The sequence below is a fragment of the Euprymna scolopes genome, chromosome 43, assembly GCF_053919585.1.
Source record: "Euprymna scolopes isolate OS-2025 chromosome 43, ASM5391958v1, whole genome shotgun sequence".
NCBI lineage: Eukaryota > Metazoa > Mollusca > Cephalopoda > Sepiida > Sepiolidae > Euprymna > Euprymna scolopes.
In genome coordinates this window covers 56,423,025-56,445,729 of record NC_136524.1, presented here as the reverse complement: position 1 = coordinate 56,445,729, position 22,705 = coordinate 56,423,025, and the positions used below count along the sequence as shown (strand labels likewise).

At 30.0% G+C, this 22,705-nt stretch overlaps 1 protein-coding gene and 1 pseudogene across 3 annotated transcripts in view; one reads left to right on the top strand and one right to left on the bottom strand.

The window, feature by feature from the left end:
• Window positions 1-22,705, top strand: part of LOC145268352 (uncharacterized) — a 388,759-nt gene that overhangs the window by 66,386 nt on the left and 299,668 nt on the right. The gene's annotated exons all lie outside the window — the stretch shown is intronic.
• LOC145268554 (5S ribosomal RNA) lies at window positions 19,451-19,567 on the bottom strand (annotated as a pseudogene).

Sequence of the window (22,705 nt, the reverse complement as noted above, 5' to 3'; positions counted from 1 at the left end):
TTATTCTACCCTGGCAATGAAATTACAATCTAGAGATCATTCCAAAAGTGTATGGTTTACGGTTTTTAAAATATATGCATATAGTACGTCTCTTTTTACGGTAATCTGAAAAAAAAGAATAATTTAAAAAAGCGAGTCTACATCTACATGTCAGGGGATTGTAAAAAAATCAAAATCAGAATCGGTAATTGTATCGAAATCGGTAATTGTATCATAATCGGTAATTGTATCGGAATCGAAAAAAAATTGGAATCGTCCCACCACTATATATATATATATATATATATATATATATATATATATATATATATATATACGTGCACCCCCATATATATATATATATATACACATATATATGTATGTGTGTATGTGACTTCGATGCTTATAAGATAATGCTCAGTAACAAGTCAAGTTTTCTTATAATAATATTTTTATATTTATATATATATGTGTGTGTGTGTGTATGAGAGGAATAAAAATATATATGAAGCGACTGCACACATACACACACACATATATATATATACATATATATATATATATATATATATATATGAAGATTGTATACATATGTGTGTGTGTATGTTTGTATGTGTATGTGTGTGTGTGCGTGTGTGCGTGTGTGTGTGTGTGTGTGTGTGTGTGTGTGTTGAAAATGGAAATATGTCCTTTGGAGTTTGTCTTTAAAAAAAAACCTCCGCCTGGTGTCCAAACATTTACAAATATTTAATATGCATTGGTGGGAACACATATTCAATGCAAATTATATTCTATACTCGAACAAAGACAAGGCGTATTTATTTCAAAAAGAGATGCTTTATGACAATATGTGTCATAAAATATTTATGGTTTGATTACCATATATTCATAGTCACTTGTGCTCCGTACCTACATACATATGGACGTCTGGTAATACGTATGTGTCTCTTTATGTATATAATAATATGGGCAAATCAATAAAACATGAGAAAGGTACTAGTATGCATTCTATGAATGGAACTAAATAATTGGACATAATGTATTAATACTGGTTGGAATGACAGACTATATAATCGTTCTGGTTATAAATCCAATAACATACTCATTTAAACAGCTTACATTTTACTTCATTTAATTTTGGTAAATTTTAGTAGTTTGCTTCAATTCATGAATTAAACCAATATCTAAGACTAAAGATACATTACCTGAAAGTGCTTCTTTTAAACTCTTCGGCTTAACGTTCACAGGGAACATGAGTTGGAACTGATACATCGAGAGCATTGCCCAGGCTGCTGTGAGGAAGGTGGACTCTGTCTACTATGCTAGAAAATTACATACGTTTGAAAGTATCACGTACCTCTACAAGACCACTATTCGCCTATGTATGGAGTATTGTTGTCACATTTGGCCTGGTGCATCTGATACTACTCTCTCCCTCCTGGACAAAGTTCCACAGATAGTCGCCAACCTAATAGGTCCTGAACTGTCATCCAAGCTTCAACCACTGTCCTATCGACGAAATGTTGCATCCCCCTGCCTGTTCTACAAGTTTTTTTAATGGTGAATCCTCTGACCAACTACAAGCCCTTCAATCCCCTCGACGTAAATACCCCCGAAAAAAAAACCCGACAAGCAGCAAAGTCCCACCCCTACGCACTAGAGATCACTATATGTAAGAAAGCCTTCTGCTCTAATAGTTTCTTTCCCAGAACTCCTAAACTCTGGAATTCTGTTCCGGGTTCCTGCTTTCCCAAATGTACTGTATGCAGAAGTTTAAGTGTAATGTAAACAGACATCTTGCTGCTCAACTCCCTACATAGTATCATTGCAACTTATGTCCCTGATAACAGCACCCTACATCGCAGTGGCACTGTGCCTGTTTGTGGTGAAAATTTAATAAAAAAAACACTAATTCATATGCATACATAACAATATATATATATATATATATATATATATATATATATATATATATATATGATATGTGTGTTTGTGTGTATACGTATGTGTTTGTGTGTAGATAGATAAAAAGAGAGGCACATTTATCTACGGCCATGTGTTTTTATTACATTTTTAAACCAAACAAGGCACAGTGCCACTTAGATGTAGGGGATTACCTATGAAACAGAGCAATCGCTCAATACCATTTCTAGAGAAAACTTACAATAAAATACAAAAATAAACTATCCTGCAAAGTTTATCGCAAAACTACACACAAAAATGATTGAATACATTTTTACTCACATCATAATAAAAATTTAAAAAAAAAACAAAAAAAACAGACATGGAATTCAGTTTCTTCCTGTGTGAAGAATATATAGTCCAAACTTTATGAACGAAGAGTTCACAAACCTCAGAGAAAAATTTAAAACATTGCAATATTCCACATATATTAATTAAATGAAAAGAAAAATTCCACACAACTGTTTTCCAGAATCAGTAAGCAACAATCATATACACCAGACACTTCTCGCATAAGCAAATATCTTCTTTTATCCACTCACAACTATAATACACTAATAATAGTAATTTCAATAATACAAACCACATCACAAACTATAAAACAAACATAAAAAAACAACACAACATTCCCAAAAATAACCCATATCCGATACAGGTATGTATGCTGACACATGACATAACTGACATCATATATACGTTGGTGAAACTCAACCGGAGAAAATGCTCAATGAACAAAAAAAAAGAGATATAAAAATAACAATTTCATGAATGCATTTTTCTCTCATCCATTGCAGCATGACAATTCTTTTCACTTCAAACAATAATTTTTTTTTACACAGGCATCACCACATTATCAAGGCCAAGAGGCCACTCAAGGATACGGATTAAAGAGTGTACAGTAGAAATTGGACAATATAGTAATCATTAGTAATGAAAAGTCGGTAAATTTGTTAACTTATATGGAACGGCTCATTAAGAACTTATTTACGTTAGACTTGAAGACAACCATACTGTAGTCAACCGGAAAGCAGGAAAACGAAAGACAATTCCACAGGCGTGCAGTTCTAAGAAAGAAGCTTTGTTTATGGAATCTACGTTTAGGTTTAGACACAGATAAAGAGTGGGGGGAATTATTGATAGTGTTTTCAGCTAGACGAGTGTTTCTTGTGAAAGTTAGGCGAGGGGGGGTCATAGACTGAAGCTTTCCATGAAAATGAAAACACTTTCCATGAAAATAACGATACATCAGAGACAAACTCGCAACATCTCCTCTGTGAGATAGAGGTTGCAGGGAAGAGAAAAGGACATCTCCTATTAAATTAATTTCAAATAAATTCCGAGGAAATGTTTTGATTGTACATTCAAATACAGTTAATGTTGTTTCTGTAAGCGCCGCCTTTAAAAAGTAAACTGATATTAGAAGAACATGATTAAATTTAGATATAGGTTAACTCACTTGTACAAGGTAAATATTATATATATATAATGATTAATATATCTAATCCGTCAATAGATAAAAGAACAAAGACATACTCATTCAATTTCAATTACAGATTTGAATTATAACAGCAAGAATTATTAAAGAAAACAAACAAGCAACATAAATAATTTCGTTTTAAATATCTAAACGACTATACGACATCAAAACGTCTCACTCACTCCATAACACTATACACATTTTTACATTCCAACAACTTTTTTTGTTCTGGAATAGAATAAAAACATTTTTTTCAAAATATATTTGTAAATACCGCGTTGGTATTTTATTCTTACAATTTACACATCGATATAAATGCAAAACGTTGAGGAACGTTTAACTTGTTTTTTTCATTAAGAATATATATCTAAAAATAACAAACATCTCTTGCTTCATTATATTGCTTTGCGTTGAATTGGATCTATAGTAAAAAGTCATAATTAAGCCGATTCATTTTATTTTAAACAATGTTTACTTAAATGAAATATGTCTGCTTAAATATACACAATTTATATATATATATATATATATATATATATATATACATATATATTTATGTAACGTTAAGTTTATATATATACACACACACACACACACACACACACACACACACACACACATATATATATATATATATATATATATATATATATATATATATATGCATAAGTAGACCTGATATTTTCATTGCAAACTTTGCTTTCGTATAAACTGTATCGCCTGAAGAGGTCTCTAGTTCCTGGTAACTAGCTGACCGAAACATGCTCATGACTGTGTAGCAACATATTTGAAAAAGAAAGAAAGAGTATATATATATATGTGTGGGTTTGTGCGTGTGTGTGTATATATACATATATATACGTATATATATATATATATATATATATATATATATATATATATATATATATATATGCGTACTTTTTTTAATTATAGACATTATTATTGTTCAGTTAATAATATTAACTAGCGGGACCTGTGAAAATTCCGCAGAGGACTCATTCATATGTAATATATTGATGTTGGCATTCTGTAGATATTCACTGTAAATGGAGAAGCTCTAATATTATTGTAGCTTTTTTGTTAAAACCGCAAAAAGTATGTATCTAAGTTAGCACGAACACCCGGTAAAGCCCGGTCGTAAAGTACGCTTAAATATGACATTTTAATTCTTTCAGATTTCGTATATATTATTATAGAGTTAATGTTCTATTTAATGTCTCTCTTTCTCTTTCTTTACACACACACACACACACAAACATATATATATATATATATATATATATATATATATATATATATATATTTAAACTGCACGCCTTTAGAACTGTCTTCCTTTTCCATGTTTTCCAGCTGACTACAATATGGTCGTTTCAAAGTCCAACATAAACAAATTTTTGATGAGCAGTCCCTTTGGGTGGTCCAATTTACCAAATTTCCACTACTAACGATTACTGCGATGTTGTCCAATTGACTACTGTACACTCATTAACCCTTATCCTTGAATGGTCTCCGGACCTTGATAATTGTTAAATGCTTTGTAATATATATATATATATATATATATATATATATATATATATATATATATATATATATATTATAGCAATAGATCCGAAGTTGCCTGGATAAGATGATGATCAACGACTGTTTCACACACCAATATTTGAATTGTCATCAAGATCGACCTAATCTCCAATTATTCAATCAAATCGATTGATTACCCTGTCAAGTTGGATATCCATTGCAGTGCATGGGGAAGAAGCTTCACGTGTCTTTCTCCAATGATTTAATTCACAATGCATTGTAGTATTATTGCACTGTAGAGAACCTACTATTGATTAATTCCTTGTCTGCAAGGTTTATGGATGAATAAATATTGTAATCTATTCAATTTTATTTTCGATCATCATTCTCTTTGATTTCTATATCTAAAACAACAACAACAACAGCAACAATAATAATAATATAATAATAATAATAGTAATGATGATGATGATGAATATTATTATTATTATTAATTTTATATTCTTACAATTAATAATAATATGTAAAAAATATAATACATATAATATATAAATATATAACATATAAATAATATGTAAATATAATATATATATATAATATTATTATTATTATAAATGTTATTATACATTATCCTGATAAATTTTCATTTTAAGATTATATTCAGCTTTATATATATATATATATATATATATATATATATATATACATATACATATATATATATATATATATATACATATACATATATATACATATATATATATATATATACATATACATATATATATATATATATATATATATATATATATAAATATATATATACTAGTTGGTCCCGGCCAGTTGAATGCAAAAAACATAAAAGATTGTGTTAAGTCTTCGTTCATATCAAGCACCTCTATCATTTTTTTTTTCATTTTAGTCATAAAGGGATTAATAGGGTACATTTTTAAAGACACATTCATCTTCTTCGTAAACTTCAAACACTTTAAATTTGTATTGGATTTTATCCATTATTTTAACGATTCCATAATTTTCAATTTCCTCTTTAGATTTCTTATCTATTATAATTTAATATCTGATATTTTCTAAAATCCAAATTGTTTTAATTTATTTTTATGAAAATTAGAATATGAATTCTAGATATAAGGTTTATTATTATACACTTATTTTAATCATCGTAATAAGTATCATGATTTGTATTAACTAATTAACATTTTCATATTTATGTTGGTCCCATTCTTCTCTTTTGGTTTAAAATAATAAACACTATTCTAGATTCCACGGGCTGAATGTTTCAATTAATTTTGTCGACCTATACGATCCCCCCCCCCATCATTTTCCAACCGTTTTAATACCAGCCCTTATATTTTCTTTCGTTTGTTGTTTTATATGTTCTTTATTTTAATGTGTATTTTTTAAACGTTTTTATTGTATTCTTTTATCTCTGTCCCTTTCATCCCTTCCTTTTTGTTCTGCCCGTTCGTGCGTAGTAACCAAATAATCCACAGCTATAGGGACGGGCGGGGAAAAAAAAGGAGGGCAACCAATCCAATGCTCTCATAAGAGCGTGCGTCTGCATTTCAGCTGGGGCACTATAGACTCGTTTTTTTTCTTTTTTTTTTTTGGTGTACACGCCCCTATACGCTTATTCTTTTCGTGAACAAGCCATCTTTCTACACATTGTGTTCGCAATAATCACACTCTCTCACACACAGACATTCACCGACTCACACACACTGTATGCACACGATAAATAGGCTGCACGCCTATTTTAACGCCATTGTTTTTACATATAATTGTATATATGTTCATATTATTTGATAAAATGTACTAAAACATACACACTTTACACATACCTTTTAAAATCTACATACAAAACCCGCCAGTCGTGACCTGAATAAAACGTACTTGCAGAAACTCACACATACAAACTACTAATAGGTAAACACTTCAGAAATACACATATATACACATTCCGATTGTTCAATACTTAAGTGTAGTTTAATAATAATAACAACAACAACAACAATAATAATAATAATAATAATAATAATAATAATAATAATAATAATAATAATAATTTCGATTTATAACGTCTCTGAAAATAAATTAAATTCCTTCACAGAGGACGATCTATCTATCTATCTATCTATCTATCTCTATCTATCTATCTATCTATCTATCTATTTCAAGGATTATTATTATTATTATTATTATTATTATTATTATTATTATTATTATTATTATTATTATTATTATTGTTGTCGTTATTATTATTATTATTGTTGTTGTTATTATTATTATTATTCTGATTTCGTTTATCAACGTCTCTCTGGAAATGGATGGGATTCATTTCCAGAGGCTTTCCCTCAATCTCGGCTTCAAGCCAGAAGCTTCAAAGATCAAGGGTTTTTGTTGTCGTTATTATTATTATTATTGTTGTTGTTATTATTATTATTATTCTGATTTCGTTTATCAACGTCTCTCTGGAAATGGATGGGATTCATTTCCAGAGGCTTTCCCTCAATCTCGGCTTCAAGCCAGAAGCTTCAAAGATCAAGGGTTTTTGTAAGGATGTTTTTCGATTGTCTTTCCAGATGACTTGATACTACTCCTAGTGTACCAACTACGACTCGGATTATTTGTGTTTTAACCCCGTGTATACGTCTTATCTCCACTTCTCATTCTCCTTCTCTCTCACAGTCCTGTCCCAGGGTACTGAAAAGTCTACAATCTGCCAGGTTTTTGGAGACTTTGTCAATGACCAAATCTGGACGATTATGTTCCAATTGCTTGGTCGTCATGACACTTTTGTCCCACCATACCTCTACCTTGTCATTCTGACTAATAATAATAATAATAATAATAAGAAGAAGAAGAAGAAGAAGAAGAAGAAGAAGAAGAAGAAGAAGAAGAAGAAGAAAAAGAAGAAGAAGAAGAAGAAAAAGAGGAAGAAGAAGAATAGAAAAGAGACGAAGACGAAGAATCAGACAAAAGAACTGAAAAGAATATGGGACATAAAGAAAGCCCAAATAATATCAATAACTGTAGAAGCACTAGCAAAAGTTCCGATAAATGCAAAAAAAGAAAATAGGAGAAAACGAAATCACTTTATAGTGGAGAGTAATGGTGAAATCAGATGAAAGCTTGTGGAAGATCCTCAACCGAAGAAACTAATTAACATGAGCGACAAACGCTGACTAGACACATAAAATCTTTAATAGAATTAGTCCAAGAGATGGAACACAACGTGAACGCAAAGGTAGTAAAACTACAAGAAATCTTATAAACTGGCCCCTTCACTTGCAAAAAGAAACTATAAGCAAAGAAAAGGCATCCGCCTCGGCTTATAACACCCCAAATATTCGTCAAAAGACCAGGAGGATGAAAGAACATCGAAAAGTAAGCACAAATCAGACCTCCACTCGATGGGTCCGAAGGAACTGAAACCTTATGGAGTCCTATCACCGCCCAAATTTCAATAAGGCTAGAATTCAATGATAAGCTTCTTTTTTTTCTTTTTTTTGTTATTTTTTTTAAAGTCATTTGCTAAGTGTATTGGAATAGCTGAGAATTTCTGGAAATCTAGAAAACCTGTTGTCAGCCAGACTCCTGAAAACACCATCAGCTATTATCAGTGAGAAATCGCTGATGATAGCCTGTGTGAGTACTCTTAGTGAGTAAATAATAATAATAATAATAATAATAATAATAATAATAATAATAATAATAACAACAACAACAACAACTGGGACAAAAAGACCAATGAATGCCAAATTATTGATGCACAAAGGATATCAACTTAACAGGCAAGAAGAATAAGAAAATACGAAACTATCAGAAACTGAGGGTGGGGATTACTAGATTGTTGAATAAGAAAGCTTTCATCATGCCAATACTCATAGATGTGCTTGGCTCAATTCTTAATGACCTTATAAAGCAGATGAATTTCTTGGGAATCAGATACAAAATCACCGTATCCCCAGAAGCCAGTTCTGCTTATCTTAGCAAACATCCTACGCCAGGTGCTTTGCATCTAATTGACTCTTTGACTATCCTCACTAGCTTTGGTGTAAGAGTCCGCTCTCAGGGGGAAAATGGTGTAAAACATCACATCATTTGAAGTTAATGTAATAATATTAAAATTATTATTATTATTTTATTATTATTATTATTTTTTTTTTATTATTTTATTATTATTATTATTATTATTATTATTTTATTATTATTATTATTATTATAAATGAATAAAATAATAATAATAATAATAAAATAATAATAATAATAATAATAATAATAATAATAATAATAATAATAATAATAATAATAATAATAATAATAATCCCTATGCCGATCGAATAGCTCTCCACATACTGAAAATCATGTATTATATATATATATATATATATATATATATATATATCCGGGGCCTAAATAATTTTATTCAGCAGCATCTTTTAAGATGCTTATATATCGCATTCATTGTTGTCGCAATTCTCCTCACTTACGCATGATCGTGAGGTATTTCTCAAATTGTCTTAGATTTAAACCAAACGGTAACCATTTCCTCTCTTTTTGTAGATATGTTTTTAAACTACTTAATTAGCTTCACAATCGGTTAAGATTACCAACATACATACACAGGTACGATTTTCCAACGCCGATCCAGTTAGTAACGCGTCGTCTAGAGAAGTAATAAAACATTTAATGATAAATTACTTTTTTTCGAGCCAAAACTCGTATTCAAGACAGAAAAGAAACCTTTGTTTGGATCACAATAAAACACTAACTGACGTAAAAGTTGTCTTCGTATAATTTTCTCCAGAAGTTATTTTTAAAGTATAGCTTTTCTCTTTTAGAGTCTTCGACGATTCTTGACAATGAAAGAAAAGGGTTATGATGTACTCCGAATCAATTCGTCAGGTTACGGTGGCTCAGGCGTTAACAACCAGGACTGACAACCTGGGTGTGCCAAGTTCAAATCCAAGTTGTTTCACAGAAACACTTTCACTTAGGGACGTTATCAATTTTTAGGTTGTCCCTTCTGCAAGTACCCGATATCCTTCTAGAAAATTCTTAATAAAATGCATACAAAAGTTTAAGGGATACTGCGCAACAACAACAGCTTCCATTCGTCATCCACAAAAGTTAATAAATTAAATTAAAAAAAAAAAATGATAAGTAAACATATTTTCCCTGGCAAGTTTTGCCACATAATTGAGAACAGATTTTAAGTCGAGGAGGACGATTGTTCCGTTGCGTCAACACATGTATAGATTAGCTGGTTATTCTGAAATACTACTACAGGTATCTTGAGGCCTGCATTTACTAGTAAGTAGGGTTTGCCGTTTTCCCAGCCAACTCGTCCTATTACCAAATGACCATCCATTTGCTACTGCCAAGCTTCAACACCGATTAACATTTAGTGAGCTAACAAGAACCGATGTGTCAATGTTATCATGTGGATCATATATTGCTTTGGTTACGGCATACAGAATGACTCGTCATTATTTTAGGGATTTTTATTTGGCATTACGGTTAGAATACACCTAATGGACCGAAGACTGAGGTCAATCCTCGATCTAGTCATACCCAATAATTAAAAAAATACTCGATACCCATTGGCTAAACACTCAGCGTTAATTAATGCTTACATGCTCAGCGAATTCTTATTATGTTTATATTTTTATCGTGCGCATAATAAATAAAGCTGTTTAATGGTTAATAAAATGTTTTATTCAGAAAAAGCAAACTATTTGGCCACACACGTGCAAAACATGTTTCAGCCACATCTTCAGGAAGCCAGACATTTTCAAGTAGGGTTTGGACGATTAATCGGAATCGGAATCGAAATCGAGAATTGGAAAATCGGAACTTTTTGGAGTATCGGGATCGGAAAAATGTGTGCCTATTTTCTGATGCCAACAACGATTCCTGTAATTATATATTTTTAATTTGATTTTGTTTTAATAAACCATACAGTGTTGGTAATAATAATAAAATGTTGGTGCAAAAATAATGTCGTTTTTGACTTTTAACTTCACGTAAAAAAATAATGTCGTTTTTGATGTTCAACTTCTCGTAAAAAAGTAATGTCGTTTTTAATGTTCAAATTCTCGCAAAAAAAATAATGTCGTTTTGGACGTTCAACTTCTTGTCAAAAAAACGACATTATTTTTGCACCACCCTAATATTTATTGATTTAAACTTCTAATACAACTAAAATCTATAAACCACTCCCTAACCAATAAATATATATATATATATATATATATATATATATATATATATATATATAATTTAAAGGAGATTAGAACAATAGTCTAAAGAGCTGAGTGTATTTTAATGTAACAGTGAAATTACTAGTTTAATTAAAATACAGGAAATAGAAAGTGCTCGTTGTAATTTAGATATATAATAAGCTCGATAGTTAAATGTCCTAGAGCTAATTCAATATTAAGTAATGTAATTGATAATTTAAAATTTAAAAATCAAATTATAATTAAATTAAAGATCCGTTTCATAAGAAGGAACAATAACAAAATCAATTATCTGTACGATCGTTTCGGAAAACAATGCTTTGTATTGTGGTATACATCAAGTTATGTACAATAATTACATATAGTTTTTTAATAAGCAAGGTCTCCTCGTCAGTAAATTTTGAAGGGTTTTTATTGAATTTAAAAGACACCATAAATAAACCTAATTTTTTTCAGATTCATCTGCCTAACTTTTAATGCTAGGTCTAGGTTTGTTATTGTTCCTTCTTATGAAACGGATCTTTAATTTAATTATAATTTGATTTTTAAATTTTAAATTACCAATCACATTACTTAATATATATATATATATATATATATATATATATATATATATATATACATATATATATATTTGTTAAATCTGTTGACGCTTTCGCTAAACTTTTATTGGTGACTATTAGTAAAAGACGCTAGAAGTAGACATGTATTTACAATCATCAATAAACGTAAGAAAATGAAAATGATTCTTTACAGTCCTTTAAACGATCGTACGCCAGAAAACTGTTGTACTTGATTTCTTGAAACTATTATAAGCAATGAGGTAAATATATTCACCGCCTGTCTGTCTGTCTGTCTGGTTATCTGTCTATCTATCTATCTATCTATCTATCTATCTATCATATATATATCTATCTATCTATTTGTCTATCTATCTATCTATCTATCTCTCTATCATCTATCTGTCTATTCTCAATGATATTCTTATAATGACTTGAGATAATGTTGGAAAATATGTCGTGCGTTTGTGACAAAGAAAATTTTTTTTATTGAAAAGATTTAAGAATAAAAAATGCTTTTGTAAAATCAAATAAGTGTGGTCTTCTTAATGCCGGTTTTTTTAAACTGGCTTTGTTAAAAACGTGGCATGAATTAGCTGGATTTATATATAAATTCCCAAGCTGTATATATCTAAGTATCACCACTGAGTAAAGATTAAATACTTTTTTATGAAGTTATAGATTTTAGAAAGGATTGCATACATAGAATTTTTTTGACATTATATATATGTGTGTGTACGTGTTCGTGTGTGTGCGTGTGTGGTCAATGATGCTGAATCATTGATTTGAATATCTGTAGTCAAAACTATTCTCTGTATGTAATCCTTTCTAAAATTCATGAAATATTATATGTGTATATATATGTATATATATATATATATATATATATATATGATTGATATATATATATTTGACACATATATATATGATATATATATGATTGATATATATATATATATGATTGATATATATATATTTGACATATATATATATTGATATATATAAATGATTGATATATATATGATTGATATATATATAATTGATATATATACATGATTGATATATATATACATATATATATATATGATTGATAATCACACATATATATATATATATATATATATATATATATATATATATATATATATATATATATATATGTAACTCTTGGTTCGTTCGCAATTAATAGTCTAAAAAAACACTGAACGGATGGCTTCCACGTTTTGGTATAATACGTTCACTATATCCATGTGTTTTTATATATTTCTTTTTAATTATAACATTATACTTAATTTTTCTATGAGAAATAGGTGGGTTTCTTTGTACCGATAAGCCATTTTTTTTATTTAGGGACAATTATTTATTACCACTTCCTGTCACGTGACCAGTGTTTCTAATTTAGCGGTTTTCCTGCTAGATCTGGAGATTTCGTTTGCAATCTAGCGGGAAATTCTAGAAAATCTGGAGATATTTCGCACCCACAAACCCGCAAGCGCTTGAAAATACTTTAAAACATAAAATAAATTCATTCATGTAAGTAAAAAAAAAAGTAGCATTTATTGCCTTTGGTACCAATTATTTATTGATTATTTGTTTTGTTTTTCACCTTTTTTTCGCCTAACCATTCTTTAATCTCGTTATAAAATCGATTTTTCAAGTACATTTTAGGTGGGGTTGGGCATTCCAACCTTCGAAGTTTAGTTTAAAATATGAAATTGAGAAGTATTTAGTCGAAAATTGTAAAAAGCAAGAAACAACAGCAAAAAAATTATATCAATACAGTAGAATTTAATTATCTACCAACCTAAATACTTTTAACATGCTAAAACAAAGTTTTTTGTTTTTTATTTTTCTAATTTTAAAATATGTTGCACCATTACTGTGATGTTTAATTTGCAGTATATTTAAATTTAACTTTTATTATAAAAAGTTTGAGTTTATGATGTGTTTCCTGCAAAAAAAAAAAATACCCTCTCTGAAAAAACAGGTAAAACTAGCTGATAAAATACGGGAGATAACTGCTTCAATATAATTCCAGAAACATTTAGTGAGAAAACACGGAACATTTTATATATTGAATATACTATATTTATAATTTTTTATGGTAGGAAGTGAAAATAGGGAGTTTTTTTTGGGGGGGTTAGTGATTTTTGAAAATTTCAGACGATAAAAGTTAAAAATCTAGCGATTTTCTGGACATTTCTTTCTCCTGATCTCGCGGTTTTTTTTTAAATCTCAGTTGCCAACACTGCATCACTAAAAACAAACTACAGGCTTAATGTAAACAGAATGTGTTTACAATATCGGTAAATGTTCAATGGGTTTAATCACATGATTATTGATAAATTAACCACACGTGGTCGCTTTCCTATTAAATATTCATCGAAAAATCTTAGGTGCAGACAAAATGAATGCCGACGCTCAAAGTGTATAAACATTTTGACCCCTCCCTTTACTTAAAAATTCACCAAAAATCAGGAAATTAACCAATTTTAATGAAAATTGCAGTATTTATTAAATAATGATCGCAGAATATAATTAACTAATTACTTTTACTTAACTCTTAGTGAAAATATTTTATTTTGTTTAAACAAAAAATACCTTTACTAAAGTTATGGTTTTCAGTAGTAAATAAAAAACGCAAGAATTTATTTTTGCTTTTTTTATATAAATAAAGCATCGAATTTGTAACAATAAAACATAATTTTTACAGTAACATTACGAAAAAAGCTCCTAAATCCGTATTAATGAATTCGATATAACTCGAAGAAAAATGAATTCTCGCATACTATTCAGGAAATTAAAGATTCAATTAGATTCCTATTTCAGTCACCTAAATTATTTAGGATGAAATGAGTTTAGGAATTTATAGCCAAACCTAAATATTTTTTTGCTTAAAAATAGCATTAATACAGTAAGTTAGGTAAAATTTGCATAGAATGCTCTGCTTTACGGTTGTTGTAAAAATGGAACGGAAATTTGAATTTCGTTACCTTTTAAATTCGGTACATTTTTACATTACGTCCAACTCATCGTTAACATTCAACACATCAAATTTTATAGCTTTTCGGATATGCTGGCAAGGTTAGGGGTGTCTATTCCGAAAGCCGTTCTTAACATGGGTAGATTGGTAGGTGTGTCAGAAATTTCGTGAAAAATAGTTAATAATTCACCCCGTCTTTCCAAGCTTATAACTCCTCGAAAAATGTAACTCAAGCCCTAATTTTTTTTCAATTAAGGGAGCAAGGACCAAGGTTTTATTAAAAATCAAAAACAAAAACAAATAAACAACGTGTTTTTTTTAAAGGTTTTAAACTTCGGACTTTACAGGTAAATTTCTAAAAAAAACACTACTTTTTTGTTTTAAATTTGAATATATTATTTATTGACCTTTTTTCTTCAATTTGTGATATATAATACTTTGGTGAGTAAATTATTTACTTTTAAATAGACATTTCAAAATGGGAGGCGTGAATTATTCGACCTCCTGTCTTTCCAAGCTTATAACTCCTCGAAAAATGTAATTCAAGCCCTAATTTTTTTTCAATTAAAAGAGCAAGGACCAAGGTTTCATAAAAAAAAACAAAAAAAAAACAAGCAACGTTGTTTAAAAAAAAACAGGTTTTAAACTTCGAACTTTACAGGTAAATTTCTAAAAACACTACTTTCTTGTTTTAAATTTGAATATATTACTTATTGACCTTTTCACTTCAATTTGTGATATATAAAACTTTGGTGAGTAAATTAATTATTTACTTTTTAATAGACACTTGAAAATGGGGGCGTGAATTAAAAAAAACGTTTGTCTAAAATATTATATTCGGTTTATTGGAAAGAGCATAAAATTTCACATTGACCCTGAAAATATCGTAAAAATAGAATCAATAGAAAAATTTTGATAGATTCTTTAATTTTAAAAATTGAAAAATATTGAGTTCGAAAAATTCATTAGTTTTTTAAAATATAAAAAAAAATATTTCTATTACTTTTAAAACAACTTTAATAGTTTATTTTGGAAGTATAATCCATAAAGAAACTAAACAAGCCACTTTTAAAAGAGAAATTACGAGATTTTCATATTTTATTCGCAGTTTCGTGATAAGGGTGTCAAAAATTCTGATACATCTACTAGCTTGGGGTGTTTATTCATCGTAAACGTACCCTACAACCTATAAATGTCGACATTTCCAATGTGAATGGTAAGCTGGACTTATGTAAAAAATAACAAAAAGATATACCAAACTGATTTTTCGTTAAAAATTGGAATTATTTCCCTTTCGTTATTAACTTTTTTTTTTTTAAATAAATATTTTTTGTTTTATATACATAAAGTACAATTGATGAATGTTACTGTTTTGATTATATTCGTTTGAGGGGGGCACAATTAAAAAATTAAGAAAGATTCAACGAAGCGAAATTTAAGTTTCCGTTCCATTTTTACAACAACCGTAAAACAGCGCAGACTCAGCAAGTTTTATCGTAATTTATAAGCATAATGTTGAAACACTAAATCAACATTTTATTTTTTTTTTTTTGCATATTTAATGATGGAAGTATTTTTCTGTTTATTTTCTGAACATCTGTTAAAAAAATAATTTGTACATTCTCTTGAAAAAAAGAATCAAATTTTTCTCTACTTTCACATAACTATTTACAGTGTTCATGTAAAGAATTCATCTGTTCTTTTTATAATAAAAAAATCCATTTTCAAAGAGAAACGTTTACTGAGAAATTTCTTTTTTAAAAAAAGTGCAAGTTTTCCTGTAAAAACAACTTTCACCTAACAATTTATGATAAAAATTAATCTTTTTTTTTGGGGGGGGAATAACAACTTTTATTGATTTAAAAAATTGCAAAACATAATAAAAGTAAATAAACGAACTAAATGCAATTTTTCTTGAGCAATGTGTTCGATTTTAACAAACTGAACCACAGCAACGCGTGGCCGGGTACAGCTAGTATATATATATATATATATATATATATATATATATATATATATATATATATATATATATATATATGTGCATGCAGTGGACAGCCAAGAGATTTAAGACACGGTCTGATAAGCTGGGTATTTCAAGTTCGAATCCAGTTATAAAAAAGAAGAAATTCTTAAAAATCAAATTAAACAACAAAATAATAATAATAATAATAATAATAATAATAATAATAATAATAATAATAATAATAATAATAATAATAATAATCGTAGTTTCGGTATAAACTGGCACCATACCAAATAGGCAAGAAGGGTTAAAGAGGTTGGAAAGACCGAGTGGAGAAAGCACTGACCAGACTTCTACCGGATGAGTGCAAAGGTGAGCGGGACCTAAGAGAGAGAGAGAGAGAGAGAGAGTGCTTGCCACCCAAATTCTAATGGAGACCAATTGTCGTTGCTAGCGAGAAGTCAATGGCAATCGGTTGTTGCGATAACGCAAATTCATTAGTAAAGGTTATTGAAAGAGCTTAAATCTTCTGAAAATCTGGATAAACTGTTTGTCACACAGACTCCAGGGATCACCACCATTTGTTGTCAGTGAGTAATATCTGAACAAGACCTATGTGAGGATTAGTTGAGTAGAAATAATAGGTAAATAAATAAGAGTAAAGCGAACAAAGAAACACAGGGAAAAATCTTAAGAAAACCGAAAATCAGAAAGAAGTATAAACAATCGATTGTTTCATTGCCGCCATCTTGTTATCGGTTTGTTCATTTAGCGTTCCCATTAACGTTCATAATGTTTAAGATATTTTCCAGGCCCGCTTTTAAATACCCAATCATTGTTTCTTATTTTCTCTTTTCTTCTCTTACTTCTTTTTATTCATTTACTTCTTTTTCTTATTCTTTTATTAATATTATTTTTGCTTTTTTTTTCATATTATTATTCGAATATAATGTTTATTTTACACTTATTTCCTTGCTCTTCTTTAGTTTGCGCTCTCTCTCTCTCTCTCTCTCTCTCTCTCTCTCTCTCTCTTTGTCTCTTAATATATTTCTCACACTTCCTTTCTTTGTTATACTTTCCTCCTTGCCTTTTCTTCTGCTACACTTCTTTCTTCATTTTTTCTACCCTTCAATCTCTTTATCTCATGGACGCTCCCTCCCTCTCCCCCTCTCCTCCCCCCATCTCTCTCTCTCTCTCTCTCTCTCTCTCTCTCTCTTGTTTGCTTCCAATATCATTTCTCTTTATCTCCTTCTTTTCCCCCTTTTTACAGTTTCGTATTTCTTCTTTTTTTCCTTTCTCTTTTTCGTTAGATTTTCTTTTTCTCCCCCGTTCACTCTTTATTTCATGATCTCTCTGGCCCACGTTGAAACGTCTTATCTCTCATCCTACCCCCCCTTTTTTCTACTAACTATCTCTCTCACATACATACACGCACCCATTATTACCTTATTTCCTCTACTCTTCTCTCTATCCTTCTCTTTGCTATGCTTTTCTTTCTTTATGTCATTTCTTTTCTTCATTCCATTTTTACCTAACCGTCTTTCTCTCTCTTTATATTCCATTCCCCCCACTCTCTCTCTCTCTCTCTCTCTTTCTCTCTCTCTCTGTTATTGCTTTCTAATTCCATCTCTCTCTGCCTCACTCTCTCTTTCTTTCTATCTTTCTCTTTCGGTCAACACCAAAAAAAGTAAAAGATAAGAAAATGTGCGAATTTTATCAAACAACAAAAGAAGGATCAGGCCACATCAGTAACAAGGATTCACCCGTCCATTGTGTTCGGACAGGGGTCATCTTGCGAAGAAAAAATGGCCCGATGAACCTAAAGTGTCCACTCGAGCAACGCTTAACACACAGACGGTTTCACCCTTTGCTCTGTTTAATCAATCGTTTCTAATTTCCTGTCTTATTTTCATTTGTGTTTGTTTGCTTACTGTTTTTTTTTGTTTGTTGATGCTTCTTTCTCTCTCATTCGAAGACGAAAATTTACACATGTATTTCTGTGTGTGTGTGTGTGTGTGTGTGCTTATTTATGTACGTGAGTGTGCGTTTGTGTCAATGTGTATCTGCACACAGAAAATAAACCTTGTATCTATTGGTACCCATTTCAAAGTATGCGCATATCTGCAATTATTGTTTTATTTTATGAATATACATATATTCACCGCTTACACATACACACATGCGAATATATATATATATATATATATATATATATATATATATATATATATATGCGCATATACAGTTATGTATTTTTATGTTTTTGAAGTGCCGTTTTTTTGCTCATCTTTCTGGACTACTTTTATTTACTTTATTTTACTTTGGAGCACTGTGTCATTTTTACTAATATTTACATCGGCTCTGACGAGCAGCCAGGTAGACTAAAGACATTTTATTTTAATTAACTGCCGCGAAACGCGCGTAAGCCAGTAAAGAAGAAAAAACACTTTCGACAGTGATTGAGTGTTAAATAATTTGGTTTCGATTTAAGCTGATTTCACACAAGTGGTTTTTACACATTTTTCAAATCGGTACTACATATTAACAGGCTCCTTCAGTCTTTGACAGACGAAGGATACCCACGAAGGGGTGCCTGCGGGCGAAATTTTTTTTTGTAGCAAGAGGTGCGCAATCGCCAACCACACCTTTCCTTAGACGACATTGTTAAATACCAGTGGCCAGTGAAGTGTATGTACAAGGCGACTGAAAACAAATGCCGAGATAAGCAGAGAGCACATACAAGGCCTAGAATTCCCAAATAGTCACCCATCTGGTACTAACCAGGTTCAACGTTGCTTAACTTCGGTGATCTGACGAGAACCGGTGTGTCAACGCGATTATGCCGTATATGCTATATGTCAGGTACAATATAATATTCAAGAGAGAATTGTCTCTGTAATAATAAATACGAAAGCTCCATGAATTAATATATATTCAAGTTTGTTCTACGACTTGAAAATTACGTCATTCAGTTTTGTTATGTTATTTTAAACAATAAAATCTACTCGGCTTTACTCGGGATACAATGTAATAGATAGTCATAACAAAAATGACTAAATATCCGAACAATCTTATTATTTTATACCATCCTGAGCAACGCCAGGTAGCCCGATTAGTACAACATAAATGATACTGCTTTAATACGTAATATGAAAAATTGGTACAATAAGAAGTCATTACACGTAATAATATTTAAGCAAAAAGACTGTTCTGCTCTCACTGTCCCATCACGGCAATATTGCAGCCTTCTACAAATGCTCTTACAGTATGTGCTCTGGCGAAATGGCACTGAAGATGTTTCCTTGACGAGCAGCAAATCCCCTCTTCACATATACATACATACTGCTATAAAAATGAGTTGTCTTTTTTTCTGGTTCCGATATTCATATTAAAAGCTTACTTTTTCCATTTAAAAAATAATACAATTAACTTTCATTTTTTTAACATACTTAGTCAAGGATATGCGAGCGACTACATGAAGGATATTCAATTTGCATATTCCTTTGAAAAACAACCGCAAAATAATTACTTATCCACTTTTTATAGTTTCTTATTATCATTACACTGAATTCTATTTATGCATAGTTTCTACATTCTGCATAGTTGTGTAGAATTTAAGATGAAAACGGTCTAGCACACGCAAATGTGTGTATGTATATGTATATATGTATATGTATATATATATATGTGTGTGTGTGTGTGTGTACGTGTGCGTGTGTGTTACCTTGTCGATGTGTGCGATAGTTCTCTACCCAAGTCCTCTCCAAATATTTGGTCTACAGAGTTAAAATTTGATGTATAGGGTATTTGTACCCGTGGCAGACGTTCGATTAGAGTTTCACACGACAACAGTTGCAGCTGGTTTTAAAATTAGAAAACAAAATAGTTGACGTTGGCAAGGTATGCTAAATAAAATATCATGCATGCAAAATTAAAAATTCACAGATCAAAGTCGCTTGAATTTTAGCGCTACATATCCATCTATGAGTAATTCAGAGAGTAACTTTGTTGGCTAGATAAATAATGACTAAGTCCTAAATGATTCTAGATGATAGTATCCAAGTCATATCTATATACATAAAACTTCAGAATCATTTACTATATATCAGATATTATTAAATAAAGAATTAACTCTATAATAATAATTGAGAAATCAACATTAATTAAAATATAATATTTTACGACCGGCCAACGCCGGTCAGTTTGCCAGTACATATACTAAATTGATAATTATATAAATATAAATATATATATATATATATGATTAAAACATTAATACAAAAATATATAAATGTTTATATCTTTTCTGTATTCATTTCTTGTATGTTGACGTGTAGGAATACAAAAAAAAATGTTTCCTTCAAAAGCACATAATTTTCGCCCGATCCTTCGATCTTCCTAATTGTGAATGATGGAAAACATGCGTTATATATATATATATATATATATATATATATATATATATATATATATATATATATATATATATATATATATATATATGGGTGTGTTGGTGCAAAAAAATGTCGTTTTTATAAATAGTTGAACGTAAAAAGATGACATTATTTTTGCACCATATATATATACCGTACTTTGAGGTAATTGCGCCAACTAGCTAAAAGTGTTATTTTGACAACCACACATGTAAAGAGTACTTTTTCTTAGTTGGCGCAATTACCCGCAGAATTGTTGCAATTATCACAAAGTACGGTATATATATATATATATATATATATATATATATATATATATATATATATATATATATATAGTGGAAATGGTAATTAATAAAAACTGAAGAAAGTGCTCTATACTGTTGTAGAGCAAATATGCATTTTATTTTTATTACTGTATCTTTCTGTTAAGTTACATTATTGTTTCAGCTACTCGGCCGTTTTTTTTGCCGTCTGTAGCTTCCTCAGACTTTTACAGTAAATGTCTTAGGAAGCTACAGACGGCCAAAAAAACGCCCGAGTAGCTGAAACAATAATGTAACTTTACAAAAAGATACAGTAGTAAAAATAAAACGTATATATATATATATATATATATATATATATATATATATATAACTACTTCATTTACACACGTAAATTAATATACGAAAGCATAAATCTATGCATGAACTTTAAGTATTTACTTCAACAGTGCTCAATACGTAGGTAAAGCTAGTTAGTAAGTTATGAAATATATATGGCGATTAAGCTACACTGAATATTCCGCGTTTCATCCACTCTAGGATTCATCAGGCTTATGCGAGAATTTTGTGGTTGGCTCGCGTTTTTATATACGCACCTTCTATTGAGTTTTTGTTAGCCAATCAGCTTTCTAGTATCCACCACACCCTTCCTAATCAGCCAATGAGCTGGCACTTACAGTACAAAACCCCCAGTTGACCTCCGGTTGACCCGTTCCTTTGTGTGTGTGTGTGTGTGTGTGTGTCTGTGTGTGCTATTTAGCGTAGATATCTAGTGTCTTGACCTGTTTTAAATCTAGGTTATTTTTTTAATATGTCAGTTTATATATATATATATATATATATATATATATATATATATATACATATATATGTGTGATAGTTTATGTATATGCATATTTATTTATAAATTTTTGTTGTTTATTTTCTATTGTTATTGTTAGTTTTAAAATTATTATGTATCTCTATCATTTTCAGTAAATTTTATCCTGTGAACACAGTTGTTCGCTATTTCTCTCTTATTTTTTTATTTTACTTTTGTTAGTTTGAAGAGATCCAGGTGCTAACACTTGATTCTATTACAGTTTAAATTTATATCCGAGAGCTCTTTTAAGAATAGACACTGTTCCCTTTATGGTTGCTATCTGTATTTTCTTACAGCTTGGTTTTCCAGGGATTGCTTCTATTTTTTAAGCTTCTTTTTTATTAGGCCAGTTGCTCCCGTCACAACTGGTATAATGTTTATTTTTTCAAGGATCATGTTATTTTTAGATCATTGTTTAGGTCTTGAT